The following is a 21,028-nucleotide window of genomic DNA, read 5'->3' on the forward strand; positions in this document are numbered from 1 at the left end:
AAATATATATGAAAAACATAAACCCGCATGGGCATACAACTGTGTGTCAGGTGTCCTAGACATGGAGAGGGGTAGCTACCTGTAGCATATGCTCTCTGAAAGTATTCACTCCTGCCATAGGCCTGTTTTGGAGCTAATATTTCAAATGCTAGGAATATATGGATAAGGAGATACTTCTCTGTAAGATGAGATTAAAACAACCCGCTCCTGCCCCTGCCTTCGCAAATGCTCCCTGTGCACTGACTAAGCGGACAAGATGCTTACAAATAATTGACTGTCTGGAATGCAACTGAAGGGAGGAAAAAATACCTCTGTCTGGCTAGATAACTCTCTTTTTCCAAATCAGCACTGAGTTTGTGCCAGTGCCAGGCACGCTCCTTCAGATGTACCAACAAAGTGTACGTACCATGGACAAAAATTATACTGGAAGTTCTGTATTTGTAATCAATAAGCAAAAATACCCACCCTATGTGAAATAAGCTCTATTAAAGCGCACTTCTATGAATGTATAAATGCATGTTAACTGGATACCTCCACCGGCATCACTGCTTCTGGCTGGTGAATTCAGCTGTGCTTGCTGCTCTTCTCTCCTGCCACACACACAGGGAGCCAGAGATGCCCTGGGGCCAGCGTGCCCCCACCCTGCCTCGCCTCCAGGGCATCCCTTGCCCCAGGCCTGACAGCCACACACACCTTGCCCACATAAGCCAGCGTCACTGCCAAAAGAAGCACATGAGGATAACTCTGGGTGCAAGAACAAACTGGAGTGGGGAACACAGCTTGTTCAAAATGAAGCACTTCGCTGTGATTGCACAAGAGCTGAGGGGTGGAAGCAGGTAGCCGGGGCAGTGGGACACCGAGGCAGCTCCCTTTGGTGGCAAGTGCTGGCTTAAAGCATTCATGAAAATAAAGCCTGGGGGGAGAGTGCCAGGTGTGCCCAGAGTCCTGCACCTTGACATGGAGGGCACAGCATGCGTGCGGGGGAAAGGCAGAGACCAGAGCTTTTGTTCCAGTTACACGCTCACTTCGTGTAGATGTGCAGCTCTGCATGTATCTGTGCCTGTCCCCTGCCCTGTGTCAAGTGGAGAGGATGTGAAAGAAACCCCAGCATGGCTGCACCTTCACCTCCAGTACATGGAAAAACAAACACAGCCATTCTCTTGTTTGTTGATTTAGTGCAGGGTGCTCCTTCCATTACAAAACCATTTCCCTGCAGGCAACAGGCTAAAACCTATTTATTCTGCAAAAGAAAATGAGGGTTTCGAGATAGGTGCAATCTTCAAGCATCTCTTCTGTTGACAGAGGGAGAAATTGAAAGGGGAGAGCCCTCCCAGCTACCTCTCAGCAAATGTGCCATGCTTCCTTTGTTGTGCATAACTTTTCATGTTTTCTAGCTCAGAAACACATGCCACGTCTATGTCCCTCCTCTTCTTGAAATACAAATCTTGGTATGGGAGAGTTTTGTGCTTAGAAAATTAAGCATCTGCTTCATCACAGGTATTTATATAGAGATGAAAGTTGCATCCAGAGCCACAACTCGCAGACACCCCACCCCCACCCCCCGCAACCCCACATCTGTGATTTTCAGAGCAAAAAAACCCAAGGCATGAACATTTCTGAACGAGGGGGAGGTTTCCTCCAGCTGCTCAGGTTGATGGCTGCCCCAACTCACACTTAGGATGGTAGAAAAACCACAGCAAATTTGGACTCTGGGTGTGAGATACATCTTTGTTTGAAGCAAATACATAGGAAACATACCACAAGTCTCTCCTAGCCTGTTTTTATTTATGAGGTGCAGCTGGTGGCAGGTCCTGGTGCTGACTAGGACAAGGCTAGATGAAAACTACAAGAAGAGCAGCAAAGTTTATCTACAGCTGGCACCAGTTTTGGTACTCGGCTGAATTAGTGGTTTCTACTGAGTCCAGAGCTCTTTGTGCCATCACCACCATCCCAAAATAATCAAACTACTCTCAACAGCTTTTATTGTCAGTTAAAATCACCTCTCTGCCAGCTCATCTTTTAGGTGGCAACTCTTCTGGCTGGCCTTTTAGGTGGCTGGCACTTTACCCTTCTCCCAGATCCAAACCAACTGCATTAAATAGGAATGCATTTACATTGTGAGGGGAGGTTACGCCAGACAATGTCAAAGGAAAAGCAGATCAAAAAGAGCTGCTATAGTATTGGATACATAGGCTGTCCTTTCAGCTGCTTTGGGCAATGTCCTTTCAGCACAAGAAAAGCTCAAAAGAATTCTGTTAATCTGTTGTTAAACAGAGAGTCTGTGATGGGAGACAGGTCATCTGGGCAGGGGACTGAGCCTGCCTGTCATGGCTGTGAGCTCCTTTGCCCTTTCCCAGCATTTCATATCCGTAGAGGCAGTAAGTTCAACTTGCACCTTGCTGGCCGGGCACTGATCATCTCTCAGCCTTGTGACACCAGGACCCCTTCCCTCTGGCTGCTCTCAGGAGGGGCAGCAGCCCTGGCGCTGCATAGTACAGCACACCCGAAGGCTGCCGCCACCAGAAATCTCTCCACAGCTCTTCTGTGTGAGGTTCTTTGGAGGAGCATGGAAGCGCCTCGCAGGGCACTGGTGGTGGCCAACCTGCTGCTGGCGGTGATTTCAAAGAGTTAGGAGGTCAACTTGAGTCCTGAAGCAAAAGCTTCAGCATGACTTCCAGTTACAAGTCTGAATATAGTCATATAAGACCAGCCTGACCCACATTAAGGTGTGGGGGCCCCCCAGTTTCCCACAGACGTGCTTTCCATAGCCTCTACTGCTCAGCACGACAGTGCGACTCCGAATATCAAACTGAAACAGTAAGTAACCCATAGGCATGCTAGCCAAGATACCACAACATCAGAAATAGCTACAGCAGGTTGAGAGTTTAACACTAAAAATAAGTTTGTAGATTGTAGGAAATGTGGGAGTGATTTAATGTAGCAAAATGTAGTTGTGCAAGTTTGAACAAAGCCGAAAGGTAAGGAATAATGGTCTGCATTATGAGTTTGGTGACTCATGATGACCTCGGATGGACGCAACATGACAGCTCCCATCAGAGCCATTCCTCCCTTCTCAGAATCGGCTGTGGACATCAGAACTAGCAGGGAGGGATTACTGCCACCAGAGCACCATAGCGTGCCCAGGGGGTTGGGGTGTTTTGAAGTCTCCCCCCTAATTTTTTCTTCTACATTATGTTCTACTATGAACATAGCACCCTGCTTAGGATTGTGTGGCACGTGCTTTGATTGCAACAGCTTACTCTTTCTTTCTTTGGCCATAGAGGGTGTGCATGTATATGTGTGTGTATGTATGTAAATGTATATGTAATATTTCTAAGTTTTAAAAAAGATATCTTAACCCAATGAAAATTTCCAATTCTGTAAATTGTTATTTCATTGCCTTCCTTCACTGCTTTTCAGCTTAGCACACTGGCAGTGTGCTGTAAGTAACGGGTTAATTCCCCTCTCTGTGACTCATTTCTAAGGTCTCCCAGGCAGGATTCAGTATGATGGTGTCAGTGGCTGCTGCAAGAGCTGCTTAAATGTCTGCACATACCGGGGAGCCAAGCGTTGATTCTGGGCAGCAGCACTAGGAACGTCAGGCTTTGTTTAACATTTGCTGGGAATCTTCCTAAAAAGTCAATGTGCCTCCCTACAGTTTTGTGGACTGGCTGAGCATTACTGTGCAATTGCTTCAGCTTTTATTTTAGTGCATGAGGAGCATTGTCCTGTGAAAGAGAACCTTCTGGGTTTGGTTTAATGATAGACTGTGTCACTGTAATTTGATTTTAAATTATCTACTGTCGAGCCTTTCACAAGTGAATCCAACACACATGCATTTTTCTCCATAACAAATTTTACTGTCTGGAGAAACAAAGGTTGATAATTAAGCTCACAGCGGTTTATCAGGACGGGTCCTAGGCATGGCCTAAAACCTCAACAGGTTAGTGCCTTAATTTCTGGATACTTACCAAAACCAAATGTTCGACTTGGTTCAGCTTGCCCATTCTGGATAGTCTGGCTCTTTGAGTCCCCAGGTAGGCTGCCAAGCTCTACTGCGGGAAGTCGGCACCTCGGTACGCAAGGGAGGAACGCCAACGAGCAGGCACCACTCGAGGGTAAGCAGCCAGGCCAAGCCAAATGCATAATTCAGAAAGATTATGGTTAAATCTGGGAGATATATTTCTCTCCAGCCAATGCATGAGATGCCAGCACCTTTTGTACTTTGAAATACCATTAATTAATATTTATCAGATGTAAAATGCAACACTAGCTACTTCATATAGTATGCCTTTAAGCATCGTATTACTATTCCTTTTCAAGCCACACTGCTACAGCCAGGCAGACTGAGGCAGGTGATCGCAAGTATCACAACAGCAAACACCCAGCTTTTAAAATCCATCCAGGCTTTAAACTGGGCTGTCTGCGGAGCAAGGCAAGGCCCGTTAGCAGGAGGCCAGGGACCACCACCTTACCCATGGCTGCCTACACAGTCACATGGTTTAGGAAACAAGAATCATCACAAAGTGATTTTTTTTCTGATGGCATCTTTGCTCTTAACTCACACAGGAGTTTGGAAAGCAGTTGCGCTCATCTCTCTCCACCATGACTGCTCTCATGTTAGTGCTCAGCTGCCCGTGAGGAGGTGTGCCAGGTCAGGCAAGCCGTGGCGTGCCACACTGTGCTGTGCTGTGCCATGCCGTGCCTAGAGAGCACGGGCACCCTCACTCCTTGCTGCTGGGGTGTGCGAGGGGCACCCTACACTGACCCCCAACTGCACTCACTCTGTCACCGACAGGCAAATCGGTATGACCTCCGCCGGGGCGCAGCGGGGGGCAAGTCCAGTGTGTTCGACAGCGCTGGTACCTCAAGACCACCGCAGCAGGGCCTGCCCAGTGGTTTGGCTCCCAAGGCCGCTGCCTCTGGATAACTTCCACCCCAAATGTATGTCACATTTCCTTCCAGCGAAAGCAAAATATTTACACTAAGCCAGAGTCACACGGCGGCCACCCCGCTATCGCAAGCTGGAAGTGGCTTTGATACTGTAAACCGAGGGGTGCGAGGGCAGAGGGATTGGCGTGGACCTCCAAAATAAACGGTGTGGCTGGCTGGCAGCCGCTGCGGGGGGCGGGCGGCAGGGAAGGAGGTGCTGGGGGGTGCTCTTGTAGTGGGAGGGGGACGGGCTGGTGGCTGCTTGGCCAGGCTGGGAGCTCGGAGAGGGTGGGCCAGGGTGGGGGTGGTAGAGCAGAGCCAGTGCTGGTGCCGGTGCCCTGTGCAGACCATGTATACAGGTCGGTGGATAAAAAGGTTGGTGACTCCTGGCCACCTACCCACCAGATACCAGCACCTTCTCCTCAGCTCCCATGCTCCTGCGCCCTTCCATCCATTTGCCCAAAGCGGTGACCCACGGCTGGGTTTCACGTGCAACCATGGCATGTCAACACCAGAAAGGCTTCAGCAAAATGGTGCTCACTTTGTATGCCTTGAACCCACTGCGAGGGTGTGGGGACACTGAGCCTGCCAGTGCCTGGGCTGCTTCAGGCGGTCTTCACTCACCTGCTGAGATAGATGTGAATGTCAGGCGTGAGCCACAGTGGCGGAGATGGTTCCATCTCCAGCCCTTCTGATCAAACGAGCCCCCAGAGAGCAGCAGGTGGGTTTGAATGATCCCAAAACCTCTTCTGCTTTTGTTACACTGCTGCCACTCTTCCAACAAGGTTCATGTGAAAGCGTGTGGAGTAACCAAAATATTAACAGGACGTTCCAGTTATTCTTGGCTGTCTAAGGGAGAGGTAACTGCCAGTCATCTTCCACTGGCACTTCTCGTAATGATGATCATGCTGTCAATATCCAAGATGTCAGTATGGGGCCAAAACTGAAGAGGGTGGCATTTGGCCACTCTACCACTTGTGATACATGGTTTTCCCCCGCTTTGCAGAGAAGTTGCTTTATGCTGACTGCTAAGCTATTAGGTATGCAAGGCATAACTATAGCAGAAGGGGATTTCTGTGTGGGAGGAACAGTATGATTCAGATTGTCTCATCAGCCTTGCGAAACAGAATGTCCAGTCAACAGAATACACTTTTGCAATGTAGCCACTCGTTTCTCTTGCCTTTATTTTGTACGCTTAGCCTTAACCCCGGTGCACTAGCAAGCTACGGAAGAATTGGTCAAGAAAAAGGGAGTTTATGGAAGCACGGAGATGACCTAATACTCTAATAGTGTTTTCCTCATTAGGAGAGATGTCCGGAGCGTGGTGAGGGGAAGGAAGGAGTGAAAGCTCTCCTCAAGCACCTAATTACTACCTCTTGTAACAGCTCCTTGAGACAGCTGGCATGGGAAAGCGGTAATAGGAATGCTATCCCAGCTTTGGAGACTTGCCTGCTTCACAACTGACCCAGTATCTGGAGCACAGACACGTGGCTGAATATTGCTCACATAAGCACCTACTGCATTGCACTAGTGCTTTAAAGGGGTTCATTAATGCAGCTGAGGTAAGAAGTTGCCTGTTGCTGGATGATTGTTTTAGAGCAGCCCTCAGGAATGTACCACCCTACGTTTTCTGGGGTTGCAAAGGAGGATGCTAAGGGTAGGGAAAAGCACCAATTTCAAGAAAAGATATTCTAAGTTGAAGGTCCGCCTGGGAGTGTTAATCGCTATCTTACAAGTGAAAATACTTCTTAGAACACTGCACTTAGGCATTAAAAACAAAATTATATCAGGGCCCGTTTCCTCCCCAGAAAACTCAAATTTAAGGTAAAACAAAAGGATTCCTGATGTTTTAAGGTTCACGGTGTAGGTATCAGCCTGCCCTTCCCTATGATGCTCCTGAGAAAAATCCAAGCCATCCGTAACAGACAGTTCTGCCTTATCAGGGACCGCAAAAGCCAGAATGCCTTAATCTCACTTACATGGGACTGGGCCAACTCCAGTCATCACTAGAATATACAGTGATTTGTTTTTAGCACATTCCTGGCAAGACAAATAGCACACAGGAGGCAAACACTCTTCAGCCACCTTCTTCAAGGCTGGTTCAGAAAGCCAGAAGCTTGTTTGCTGCAGTAGCGTGCCAGCCTCGTGTCTCAGTATCATTAAACACAGGACTAATATGAGTCTTTGCACACTTTCCTAGGCTTCGCACATTCTTTTCATATGTGTTAATAATGTAACAATTACACTATTGTAGATATGTTTTTGTGAAGCCAGTTAAAGACAGTGTGCCTGTGTCATATTTTCAGTACTTCAGCCACTCTCAAGAAAGGAAGGAGGGGGGGAAGAGGGCAGGCTGCAGTTTGCTTTCTTAATAACATTCAAACCCTTTAAAGCTCAGGTTACAGTAAGTATTTTGGCTCTAAGCTCCAGCTATGAAGTAAATATCCCAAAGAGTCTCCTTAGAACTGTACTGGCAAACTCCGATAACATCTGAAGTGCAATGATGAGGGGCACCTGTGCCAAAAGAACCTGCTGGCTGCAAGATACCAAAAATAATGCTTTTTAAACAACGCATTTTAAGATCTCCTATCTCAAAAGCAATGTCACCAGTAGGCGTCACCTAACCTCCTTCTGGAAGTGCCTTGGGGCTGAGACCCCATCGCTCTGTTACAGCATACAGGTCCTACCTGATGGTGCTTTGTGCTGCCCAGTGACGCACACCAGCTCTGCGTGACAGGCTGGCTCTAGCCTCAGCTGGGCCTTTGGCCGGTTCTTCTGCCAGCCCCTACAGCCCAAGGGAATACTTGGTGGAAGACCAGACTGACCAGTTCTGGGGTCTGACCCCGCAGGGTATGAGAAAGCCCTTGTAATGCAGCAAAGGGACTGCACTCTTGCAAAAGACCATGGAAAATATAACTCCCAAGGAAACATTAGAACACATGATAGATGATAAACCCCCCAAAACAAGTCTGAAGGTGTCAAGAGTTTTTCTACCAAGTTTCATAAGGGAGTGTAATTAAACCTTATATAGCCTGTCCCTGACAGTGCTGCAAGTGGTTTAATGGGGCAATATCCAGTAAACAGAGAAATTAAATTATGCCAGCATGAAGAGGCCATCATCTTCAGAGCCCCTAAACTCTCCTCCAAATGGTAGCACTTCCTTTCTCCAGATCTATACACAACATGAGGGTTCAGGGCCTTCCTAGAAATGAAAGGGACCATTCTTCCTCACCTTCCTCGTTCAGTGAAAACATATATGATGAGAAACCACAAGCACATGCACATGGGTTGGCGTGGGCACAGATGATGGTGTGTCTGAATGAATGGACACACAGAGCTCTCTGTGTAGGTAAGAATGTTTACCATGTGCGGTGCATGAGTCCAGCTAAAACCCACAAGATTGGCTGTAAGGTGCTGTAATCTAAATATCCCTTGTATATCAGAGCCTTAAAGTTCTGTGTTTGGGATTGTGTCAGTTGGAGTTCAAAGACGAGACAGGCTGCAGGTAGGAAACAATTCCTAAATCAATTTATGCAGTGGATTTCTGCAAATATGATTCATGTGCCTGCAGCAGACAAGGCCATCAGATCTGAGTCCCTTTTTATCTGATTTTTCTAATTAATGCCTATTTTACAGAGCAGTAGACAAATCAACAGCTTGCCCTAACTGCGTATAAGCCCCATGTCCTTGTTTTGGCCAAGGCAAAAATGCCTGCATTGCAATTTCAGGTAGGCAGTTCCAACCATGGAAGTATTCAGTGCCTTACACCAAACTGCATACTGGCCACAGGGTTCAACGTGTTTTCTGTAAAATCAGCTTCAGCAGAGTTCTGGTGTCTCGGTGCTGTCTGTTGGGAGCACACTTGCAGAAATCACACAAGGGACTGTGTGGGTCACTTCCCCCATGCTGAGAAAGAAATGCAGGCCAAGTTAGGTGAGCTGCATATGAACGGAAAACAAAGGGCATACAGTGCAAAAGGATAACTGATTCTTAAACTGATTTCACGTTTAATATTCTGCAGCTGTTTAAGGAGAAGGCAGCAGGAGTTTTGCCACTGAGTGAAACATTATTTTAGGACATTTGTATCGAAATAAATTAATTCATTTAACATCAGCAGAATACCGCCATATTTTGCTTCATGTAGGGGCCCTTCTCCTATACCATTTCCACTCAGGGACAATATATTTTTGATGGGCAAGTAGTCATTTTTTCCACTTTTTCATTCTCTGGTGGACTCTTTAAGACCTCCCATTCTAGGCTGGCATCAGATTACTATCATGGTAACTTCTAGCTCAAGTAAAATCAGCAGACTTGCTCTCTTTTCTTCCCTTCTGGTCCTTAAGGCATTCTAGAAAGCCCAGGTGCCCTGATGGCCAGCCCCTTAGCCCCTGCTTTGTCTCCCAAAAGGCATTTCTTTATTTATTTGTTGTTAGCGTTGTCCAAGGATCTTGTCTGCACTCCTCTGTGTATAAGTCAATAATCCTTGGTTCTTCCCAATCATTTCATCCCCTCTGCTCCTGTGATTTACACAAAGTTGGAAGGCAGATGGAGATGAGATCCACCCCAACTTTCCCTTTGGCAGGTTTTACTGCTTTTGAGGGTGCCACTGGTCTTTGATGTGGGGATGGGCACTCAGAATAAGGCTGAGAGAGACATTGTCCAAACTTGACCTGCATGGGGAAATACAATTCCCTCAGAGAAGTTTCTTTTTACAAGACTGTAGGCCTAGTTTTTGCCCAGGTTTCTTGCGCTGGGTGGTTCATGCACACTTATAAATTGTTGGTTGTATATAAGCCCCTATTTTTAGAATCATAGATTCATTTAGGTTGGAAAAGACCTTTGAGATCATGAAATCCAACCATTAACCCAGGACTGCCAAGTCCATCACCAAACCATGTCCCCAAGCACCGCATCTGATTTTTAAATATCACTTTTAAACACCTCCAGGGATGGTGATTCCACCACCTCCCTGGGCAGCCTGTTCCAATGCTTGAGAACCCTTTCAGTGAAGAGATTTTTCCTAACATTTTTCTGCAGCTCAGGTGACATTTACTGTTTAACTCCCCTCCTGAACTCTTTAGTGGGGAAAAAATACCCCAAACCCAACAACCCACAAATCCATGCCAGTTTTCACACCTTTGCCCTTATGATTGACACCTTCCCTCCACAGCTGGGTTAAGACCGCTGCAAGTGGGAATTCCTTCTCCTGAATTAATTAACTCTGTATTGTTATTGCCTTTGATCTACTGCCATAGGAACAGGAAAAGCACTGGAAAACCTCCATTTGTGTGCATTTCTTACGCAAATAGCTCTGGACAGAGTATTAAAGGGATCGTTTAGAAGATGGTGGGCAGAAAGAGTCCCCTCCCCAAAGCTGCCCTTGAGACCCGCTCACGGTGGAAACTGCATGGGAACGGTTACAGACCTCTAGTGGCTCTGTTTATATAGCTCGTCTAGCTTCCTAATTGCTCACCAGCACAGGATTTTGGAAGCCATATAGACATTTCCCATAAGGATTACAACACGGTCTCATTTCATCTTCTCTGCGTTTCCCATCCCGTTGTCTGTTTGTTTTATTTTTCCTCACCATAACATCTGTCCCACATCACTGAGAGATTTCACAATTGGAAACCTGCTATAAATTATGACACAGAGTTAAAGGACTCAGTGTTTGCTCTCTGCTATTTTTTTCAAGGGACATTGGGTTAGCCACCTCTTTAAAATAAGCCTTCTCTTTTTTTTCTATTTATATACTGATGTTTGTAGAAGCTGTCTTTAGAAACTGGAGGAAAAAAAAAAAGAGTATTTCTGTCTTTCCTGCTTGTACCCTTTTCCACTTATCTTCCACTGAATTCCTAGAGAAACACAAACTTCTGGAAGTGCTTGCAGAAAATAATCTTTAGCAAGCTCTGTCCCTAATGGCCTGCGGGGACTCCAGATAAAATCCAATTGCTCACATTTCTATTCCCCAACTTCTAACGGAGACTGCAGCAGTTATAACATCGCTAGTGCCAGTCTGTGTCACCGGTGCCAGGGCTGCGGGCTGAACTGGCCTCTGGTTCCCACCAAAATGGAAGCAAGCAGTCTTGAATTATATAGAGCAGGACAGCCAGCTCTGCTTGGCTCTATAGGAGGCTGCAATTAGCATCTCATCCTAGGAACAGGCAGAGTGACAGAGTTTCAGCATAACAGACTGTTTCATACTGATCAATGCTTTCAAGATTAGTGTCACATATCACCACCATGTAAAGACCAGAGACATTTAAATGTGAAATACAACACGCAGGACTATATTCTCATAATCCAAGGGGGTGTCAGTCTTTGGTGACTTCACCTGCTGCTACAACCTCTTTCCTTCAAACTAGAAAGCAGCGCACACAGCTCCTGCAGGTGTGCTCTTGGCTCTCACTCACAAATGAGAACATTACAAACCACAAACATGGAGCACTTGCAGTGCTCCACAACGTCAGCCTTGCTTTCTCTAGCAGCCAGGAGAGAATCAGAGATTTGTACGGCTGGAAGGGATCTCAGAAGATCACTTAGTCAAGACTCCTGTCCCAAGGCAGGATCATTATACTTATGTCACTCTTGGCAAATGCTTGTCTAACCTCTTCCTAAATGCAGGATGGTGATTCCACACCCTCTTCAGATATTTCTGTGTGTCATTGTCCTTACTGCTTGCCTTCTTCTAACATCCAACCTCAGTCTCCTTTTCTGTGATTTAAGCTCACTACTTGTCCTATCCGTCATGGATACAGAGAACAATTTATTCCCCTTTTCTTCCCAGGCACCTTTCACATATTTGACAGTGGTAACCCTATCTCCCTTTGTCTTCTTCAGACTACAGAAAGTCAGTTTATTCATTCTTCCCTCCTAGCTCTGGATTTCAAGATTTGTGATTATTCCCCAGCTGTCTTCTGGACCTTGCAGCCTCACAGAGAAATGAGCAGAGGGATTATTTGTAGGGTACATGCCTATGCACACATCTAGGAGGGCATTTGCCCTTCTTCAATTAGAAATTACCTCATTTTTGGATTTTGACCGGGAGCAACTCTCAGACCTTTTTATGCAGAGTTGCTACTTGGGCAAAAATTCAACAGCCTATATAAAAAATCACTCCTGGTGATGCCCGTGTATAGAAACTGAGAACTGTCCTTACTGAAATTAATCCTATTTTTAAGACCATTTGTCTAAATACTTTTTAATCGTAGCTTTATATTTCAGTATACCCACAGTCCCCTTCCAGCTTTGTGGTAGCCAAGAATATGATATTCCCTACTCCATTGTCCATAGTACCCTTCAATCAGACTGAACCAGTATGGACTCCCAAGCACTCTTCTTGATCCACTTTTCCCTTTTTGAAGTATAACTAATAACTATTCTTGCTATGCAATTTTCCAATCAATATTGCATCATCCTAGACCAGCTCCGTCTACCACAGGTCCCCTTGATTAATTTGCTCAGGAATTACATGTTACACTGTAACGAAAGCCTCACCACCATCAAAATATAGGACTACTATTGCTTTTCCCTTATCAACAAGTATTTTTAGTCTGTATTGAAAGGAAATTTGACCCGTTTTACACAATTTTTGTTTTACAAGTCTATGCTGGCCATTATTCATCTCTCTGTTTTGTTTTAGGTGCTTACCAAAGTTTGATTGTTTGTTCCAGTATTTTTCCGGGAATTGAAGTTAAACTGAACAATCTGTAATCCCTGGCTCCTCCTTTTTTCCCTTTTAAAGACAGGAACTACGTCTACACTTTTCCAGGCTTCCAAGTATGATCTTTGCGCTCCGTAACATCCCAGAAGCTAGGCAAGGTTACGCCTAGAGCTTTTGTGGTTAAATAACTGGCTGGAGCAAATACCCTAGGATAAAACTCATCTGGCCCAACTGACTTCTTGAACACTATCTGAAGTATCTTCTGATCTAGTCTTTGTTCTAGTTTTGTGATCTCACCCCCCTCTGTCATTGACATTGATTGTAATATCTGTCTGAAGCGACAACAAACGCAAAAAAGGTACAAAACACCCTGGGACTCTGGCCATGCTAGCCTCCAGCCCTTCTGGCCCACTGGAGAGCACATTTGCAGTCACCTGGGTCTTCTTCGTCTTACTGCTAAAGTAGTGATGGAAAAACTACTTGTTACTTTAAAGCCTCTTGCTAATTGGATCCCATTTTGCTGCTTGACCTTTGTGATTTTGTGCTCACGTATCTAGCCCAGCTTCTGCATGCTTTTTGCCCTGAGGCTGCGATCAAAGAAGAGCTGGTGATTTCTCCCAGCTGATCTAGTGTTACATCTCCTATGAACTCTCCTGTTTTTTGGATAGCCGATGCTCATTGCTGTTCTCTGCAAGGTGCCTTCTACACAATTAAAACTTCTCACTTGCCCAAGGTCCAAAATTACATGCCTTTAAGTACTAAGTGGCTTTAAAAGAATCACCGCTTGTTTATCTTGGTCTTGGAAAGATCAGAAGCCTGACCTGTTTCCACCTCTTACCGACTGTTAGGCTCCACCTGGGAACATTCAGTCTCTGCTGGTCAGTTTTTGTCTAACCTCCTGTCCTTACCATAAGTGATGGGTGCAAATCACAAAATCTTCCAACCCAGATCTGAATTTTACACGGTCTCAAGCACTAGAAATGCTAGAAATGTTTATAGCCAGAAGTATTCTTCAAGTTCATCTCAAATGCTCGTTAGAAAAGCATCTTTTCTCATTTCTCATTTGGGTCCTTTTTTGGCTGGCTTCCCTCTCAGCTGGCCTGCCAAGCTTGAAGGCAGAACAGACTAGGCTGATGGAGTGGGAAACATGGTTTTGTTTTCATACGTATGAAAAACTCAAAATTCACGTGTAACGTAATCATACTAAACTCCTGCCTGCACAGGAACTCTAGCTCACCTTCTCTCATCACATACTCTTCTCATCAGTAAAGATACTCAAAAGCTTGCTCCCTGAGGAAGCCAAAGCTGTACCAGCACTGCTGTACATCCAGCAGTGCTACGCTGCTATAATGGTGCTCTTTCAAAAAAGCAGCGTAAGCAGCCAAAAGGGGAAGGAGTTTAGACAGTTTTTCTGTTGCCCAAGAGGAAGCGAATTTCAGATAGCACTTCGGTTCCCTTTAGCTATGATTAACCATAAATGAACAGCTAAAACATCAGTTGATAGTAAGGCCAGGCAAACAGGGACTTCCAGAAATGGAGACTCAAAGGAAAACGCAGAGAAAGCTGGCCCCTTGCCTAGCTGTGAGTCGCCTTCCTTCCCATTCTGCTGCTTTTGGGTTTAGGGTTCCTGTGTTTTGCAGTGTCAGCCAGTTGTCAGAGAGAAGACAGCTTTGCATGAGTTTTAGTTAAGCCTGAGCCCCCGGGCACCTCCTAGACCCTAGACTGGGACGTGTTCACTGCTGCTAACTGCTGCTAAACCAAAGAAATGACCCAGATCATAAAGCAAGTTACAGAATACCTTGCTGATAAACTGCAGTATATGGGTTGTCTGTTAGAGGTTAACACTACAAGGAGCAAACCATAAGGGCTGTGTTGGTCTCCTCTAACAGAGCTGTTGTCTAACCTTAGAATGACAATTTTCCATGGTAGAAAAATAGCCTTTCCTTCTCAGCCTGTGCAAATAGCACCAATAGCACAATATCCCCCTGTTCAGCCACTCTTAACATGCCTTCTGGTCAGAATTTGTTGTGCTTTTAGCCACTGGATCTTTTTTGTCTTGTCTTACTTCTTCCCCATGTCAATCCGCATAAATCACGTGTGACCCATGTGTAAAGACACTGATGCACAGCAGCTCATAATGTATCACATCTAAAATGCAAGACAGCGTGACAGAGACATTTCCAGTTTTTATAAGGACTCATTGGAGACTACTTGTCAAAAATCACTGTGCTTGGGAAGAAGGGAGAGAGGTGTGTTGTCAAGCTGGCAAAGGGGGGGGGGGGGGGGGAGGCATTAAATCCCCCCAACAACAGACAAGTCCTCCACTATCCTGCACGTTACCACTGTTAACACCAGGTACAAAATGGGTATAAAATGATATTAAACCAGATAGCGGTGCAGGGTAACAGATGAGATCTCTTCTGCCAGAAGACTACAATGGCCTATCTCTCCATCTGTTTTTTACAAATCCATATCACATTAGGCAAACAAAGCCTCACTGAACTTGCATTTGCCTGTTCTGCATGAGACCTTGAATCAGTGGAGATGGGTGGGGTGAACGAAGGGGCAGCATGCTACCATTTACACACCCACACACAGAGGAATATATGACGACCTACATTATTGAAAGTGAAAGGCCCCTAGCAAACGAAGTTTCTCCCTACCAGTACATCGCACTATCTAAAGCTAGGTTTAAGTGACTAATGCATTTACTGATTCAGATTATATTAGTAAAACCAGCCTTTTTGCTCACATGGCTCAGCCAGGCAAAGTAAGGGACAACTGTGACATCCCCCCACCCCACCATGTCTCATCGTACCTTTGGCTACGGTCCTGCTGGCAAAAGCTGTGATAGAAAGACTGGAGGATGGAGAAATGAGAGTGGGGGATGTGCTAGATGCCAAACACCTGATCCCTCTTCACAGGGAATCCCTAGACAAAAAAAGGGTTGTCTTACAACAGCCTGCAGAAGGATGGGCTGATACCTGAAAGAGATTAGAACAGTAAAGCTGTACTCAGGCTGAGCTGCCATGTGGAAAATCTGGTGCTCTCCATGCAGAAAGGGTCCCTGTGTGCTCCTATAGCTGGAGGGGAGGGGAAACTACTAGAAGTAGAAGGAGAGATTAATAAAACTTATTTGCACATTTAAAGGCTGGCCTTATCTTTGCAAATAGCAAGCTTTATCCCTTGCAGTAGAAGTGAGCAGTCCATGTGCCTCACCTGGACAGCAAGAGGGGAATTCTTGCCCAGAGCAAGGTATTAAGGTGGGGAGAAAGACCTCCAGGTGAGGGAAGTTAACATAATCATTTACAGTAATGGACTGCTTTTTAATAAGGACTGTGAGGTGGCTTTCCAAAAAAGCAGCCTCCTTTAGGGCCTATGGAGGAAAGCACCAAGTGAAACCAGCAAGAATCTGTGGAAATTTTCTAGCTAAAGCTGGCAGAGTTTTCCAGTGAAAACGTGTTGTTTGCCACCACTGCCCAGAGCTGGGCTGGCCGGCACGACTGTAGTCATGCCACCCCTTTCTGTCCCCACAAGAAGAGAAGCCTCACATCAAAGTGAGGGCACCTCATGACTCTCATCAGCAAGTGCATGCATGGGGGTGCTTGCTTCTGCTTTGGGATCTATCATTCATGTGAACTCTCAAAATACAGCTCTGATAAGCAATCTGGCTAATTTTCAGATTAAAGGAAAAAAATGCACTGTCAGTTACTGTATTCTGCCACTGTCCTCATTGCCAGTGAGGGATTAAGCCCTACTCTGGTTTCTTCTGCTGGACACAGACCTTCTAAGAGGCTTCCCTATCAGCCAGTAGCCTCTTGTATTCTCTAGCTCTTCAAGGTATCTGTGCTTACTGATACATGCTGTGGTGGGATCCCTGTTCTCCTGAAGCAGCAAGCACTGGCTGAGGAAAGGCACTTCTCAGAGAACCCAAGGAAAGAACTGTGTGAGGTTTTGCTAGGCAGCACTCCATTTGGATGGATGCATCTTTTCGAGTCATATGGTTGCTCTGGTGTTGTAAAGGCTGGTGCAGATCAAATAAAGCAAGTAACCCCATTTCCAAGGCAAACATTTTACGTTTACATTCAGATTTGGTTTTATCATCCCTAAGGTCCACGTGTCTTACTTAACTTTAATCTTGCTATTTCTCAGGAGGCTTGATGAGCTGAGAAAGAAATGGTAAATGGGCTATAGGACCTCTCACCTGCAGCCTTACACTTCTGTCAGGCAGCACCCTTCACCGAGGTTCCAGCTTGCTTTACAAATGTTTAAAGGGTTGATTTACAAAAACTCTCAGGAAAACAATTATACATTTCTTTTTATCAAACATTTTGTAAGGAAGTGATCCTGCCCCCCCACTTTGATAAAAGAGTTCTCCATCACAGGGGTGGCAGGAGAAAGGGAGTGAAATAAGATAACTCCGCTCAGCTTGCCTCAATTTAATGAGCTCCTTTAGGACTTATCATTCACTCTGTGCTTTCCCCCATTGTGAACTTCTCAGCCTCATCAAAAAGAGCTTCTTTCCCCCCCCCCCCCCTTTTTTTTTTATCAGACTCTGTTTGATCAGCCCTTTCCCCTTTCTTTCCACAATCCCCCACATCACGCTGGAACTGGTACCAGTGGAGCATGTCGGCATGCCCTAGCAACAGAGAGATTAAGGGAACTACCAGCTCCCGAGGACGGGCTGGCTTGGACTTACTAATTAACTGCAGTGAAAGAAGTGAATGAGAATGGCCCTTTCTTTGGGGCAGAGAAGGCACTAGAGGTGGATGAAGGAGTTCAGCTAAAAGAAGGTTTCCCTCCCCCAAAACATGTGTCAACATTCAGACCAATCCTTTCTTAATAAGACTTTGTGTACGTATGCATGGTGGTTTGTATGGATGGGAAAAGGCTGACGGCAGTCAAGCCTAATGCAGAAAATCACAGGTGGAACTGAAGTAAAATGATGGCAGCCCCTGCCCTGCGTCCGGCTCTCCCACAGGGCTGGGACTCCTGTGTTGGATGCTGGTCGCTCCAGACAGGCAGGTCCCTGTGCCCCTGGCTATACCCCTCAGGCACTAGCCAGCGTGCCACACTGCTGTCCCCGGGCACAAAGGGGCCCAGGGGAAGGTGGCAGCAGCAAGCTCCGAGCTGTGACCTCCAGGACCACTCGGGACAGGGCCGTGAGAGAGCAAAGGGCAGCTCAGTGAGGGGGGTCGGGCAGGTCTGCAAACCTGCCGCAGAGGCAGGGCTCCCATGTGGGGCGCGGGGCTGGACCCTCCAAGGATTTGTAATGAAACACCAGCAGTCCTCCTGTCCCCTTCAAACCTAGGCACCCTTCTGGAGTCCATCTTCACCGACTACCCAAGGACGTCAAGGCTCCAGGTTCCTTTCACGCCAAATCCTTGTCAGAACCTGTCTATTTTCGGTCAGTTGTAGCCTCTGCTGGTAAATCTTTTCTGAATTATGAAATACTTGTGACATGTCTCTCTTTTTTCTTCTTCTTTTTTTTTTTTTTTTCCCCCAAACCGTTACTTTGTGTTCTTGTGCTTATGGACATTTTGCCCTGGGCGGGCATGGAAGTGAAACTGCTGCAATCCCCGTGAGCCGGGCAGGGCAGCTGGTGGCCTGGCCCCAGCAGGACACAGTGGACACCATGACACGCAGCAGCTTCTGGTAATTCGCCAGCCTGTTTCTCTCATCCATAAAGTCTCGGTCAAACCAGCTAAATTTTTAAAAATCTTTGCAGCTTGGTGGTTTATCCAGACTGAAGGGGTATCTCCTCGCACGCATTCCAGTAAGGCGGCTGGGACGGGGCCCCGCTCATGCCCCACACCGCTACCCGGCAGGCAGCAAAGGGGAAGCCTGGCCACCGGGGATGCCCCACCGTGCCATGGCTGCTGAGTCGGCCTCCAGCACTGGCCTGTTCCCCATTTCACTCAGCAAATCCTGCACACCCTCCAGCAGAGAGCACCTTCCCAGAAAACAGCAAAACCTCCCAGAGGAGGCAAACCTGGACCTCAAGAGCTTTATTTCCCAGTTAAAACACAAAAATGCCAGCCCAGCATTCAGGATGCCCATCCTGCACCGCTGCCTGCCAAGCCCCATGGGGCTGGGGGTACCCACAAGGTTTTTCCCCACTGCCTGAAGCAGGTGGCGTGGCAGTGGCAGTGGGTAACTTATGGGAGGACGTGGCGGGCAGGCGATTTGTGGTGCCCGCCGCTCCCCTGGGACATGCCGTGTCATGTGTCGAGCACCAGGAGATGCAAGCAGGGTGCAGCGTGTTACTGGCCTGGGGAAAGGTTAGATGACTAATTAGCTCTTTTCCATCTCTGCCGTTAGCGATACACAAGCCTCCCCAGATATGTTGTAGACACTGAAAGATTTCTGAAATAAAATGCCACTGAAAAGGGAACTGTAAAATCCTACGCCTCACTCTGAAAGTGTGTTTATTTGACTGAGAAAAGGCTGTGGAAAAATGGTACTGTCTTACAAAACAAAACTGCACCCTTGCATGTTTAGCTTTGGATCCAGTGGTATTAGAGACAAAGTCAGATTTTATTACTTTTTATTTCTCCTAGCCCTGCAGCACCAGTACACAGACAAGCCATGTAATGAACTGCAGAATCTTTTCTTTCTTGAACACCAGAAATTGTTTTGTTTTGTTTTTTCTTTACTGTACACTGGTTCAACCCTAACTTTGCTAACACACCATAAGCCATATATAGCATTTTGTAGCTTCATAAAACTTGCAATTTTTTTAATTCATACTGCTTTCCAGAGTTAATCTCTATGGACTTTAATTAAATTTGTGTGGCCTGCTGTTGATTTCACCCTCTTAAATTTTCCAGGACCTTGCCATATGTATTTGTACATAATCATTTTTCAGTGCAGACCCGTGCTTGAAATCCACCACTGCCTGCAATGTTGTGGAGCCTGGGAAGGAAAGAAGCACTCCAGAGCTGCAGGTCTCCAATGGGAATACAAAAGGGTTAACTGGCTGCTGCCTGCAGAGGCTATTTCGTGGGACTCTTCAGATCTCAAATGCTGAGAAGGGACATGAAACAATAATCCCTTAGAGAACAAGCTAAATAATTCAATGCTAGTTAAAAGAAAAACAAAATAAATAAAACCAACTTTAACATATTTTGTTGTAACACTTTGGCCTTTCTTAATATAGCTTGGAGGATGAGGCTATCTGGCCACTTTCCGAAAGTCCTTATTACGGTATTTAATGAACCCTAGGGATCATTCCGCTATAAATATGCATCCTAATTGCAAAAATTCATTGGGCAACCTATTAAAACGCTGGGGGTTAAAAGTCATTTCCATGGATTCCCAACCAAGAGAAACTCATCCACACCCCCAGGTGAATGGTATTTAAACCTGTGTTTGTATAAAGAAGGCAGTCAGGCTTTCCAGCACTTGGAAAATGGGTAGGGTTATCTGTTAGTTATCTCTCACGTTCGGCTTTTATATGTAAATTTGTCTGCAGGAGCAGTAATCGATAGTCAATGTCCTCTCTGTCCCAGGGCTAGTCACCGCAGGCCAGCATCTCCCCCACCTTGCAGGCAGCGGCAGCTGCAGCCCAGCCCAGAGCTCCCTCTCCGTGGTGGGGGGGACCAGGCTGGGAGCAGCAGCCATCTCATCGTGTCCCTCTTGAGGGAACTCTTTAGGCTGAGTCCCCTCAAACCACCAGGACCTGCCAGCCAGGGCTGGACAAAAGGTTAAACCCCTTTCGGACAGCATATGCATAGATGGTGAAGACCCATTTTGAACTGCTGCTCGGCTTAACTACACTAATACCCAGGTAATGGAATATTCTAAGAGTACCTGAATTAAGCAGGATATTTTTAACACATGTGTGTGTGTATAAACACACCCACCTACCCATGGAAATATAGCTGGGGTGACTCTGTTAAGTTTTCTGAGAAAAGGACTGTGGCTTAAGACCAAACACGGAAAACATTACCCAGAAAGTGTTGGAGAAGGAAGGAACAAAAAACCCCTACGCCTCACGTGTAGTAAAAGTGGCTGCTACATCCGTCACAGGTACACAAACAGGAACAGTTTCCCTGGTCGTGCCTCGGAGAGACCGCTGGAGAGAAACACAGCACCTCACAAGACTGAAAAAAACCACAGTGGGATTTCAGACAAGAACCCAATAATCTTGTTAGAACCTGCTGCAAGGCACAGGGGCAAAAGCTAACTGCTACGGCCAGTACAGTATGCCAGGGCAACAAACAACCCAGAAAGTCGGGGTTTAAGCATTGCAAGCGCTCAGGCCACCTTGTTTAAAGGTGTACCGTGCAATATAATCACTACAAACTTCAGACTGCTTTTCCTCCCTGATGGAACAAGTTGCTTCTTGCTTCCACCTTCTTGTATTTCCGCATAGCCCACGGGCAAACCGGAGTACCTTTGGTTCAGAAAGCAGAGCATTCCTTCCCAGCA

The 21,028-nt window shown here is 46.3% G+C and overlaps 1 protein-coding gene across 2 annotated transcripts in view; it reads left to right on the forward strand.

Moving 5' to 3' along the window:
* Positions 1 to 19,720, forward strand: part of RAD51B (RAD51 paralog B) — a 428,405-nt gene extending 408,685 nt beyond the window's left edge. Inside the window, exon 14 of one of the 2 annotated variants that reach the window (XR_008745483.1) lies at positions 19,426 to 19,720. The gene's annotated coding sequence lies outside the window, so the exon portion shown is untranslated. The remainder of the gene's footprint in view (positions 1 to 19,425) is intronic. The other variant, XR_008745484.1, reaches the window with a different exon arrangement.
* The last annotated feature ends 1,308 nt before the right edge of the window (positions 19,721 to 21,028 follow it).

Source organism: Falco peregrinus, chromosome 1 (assembly GCF_023634155.1).
Source record: "Falco peregrinus isolate bFalPer1 chromosome 1, bFalPer1.pri, whole genome shotgun sequence".
In the NCBI taxonomy this organism is placed as follows: domain Eukaryota; kingdom Metazoa; phylum Chordata; class Aves; order Falconiformes; family Falconidae; genus Falco; species Falco peregrinus.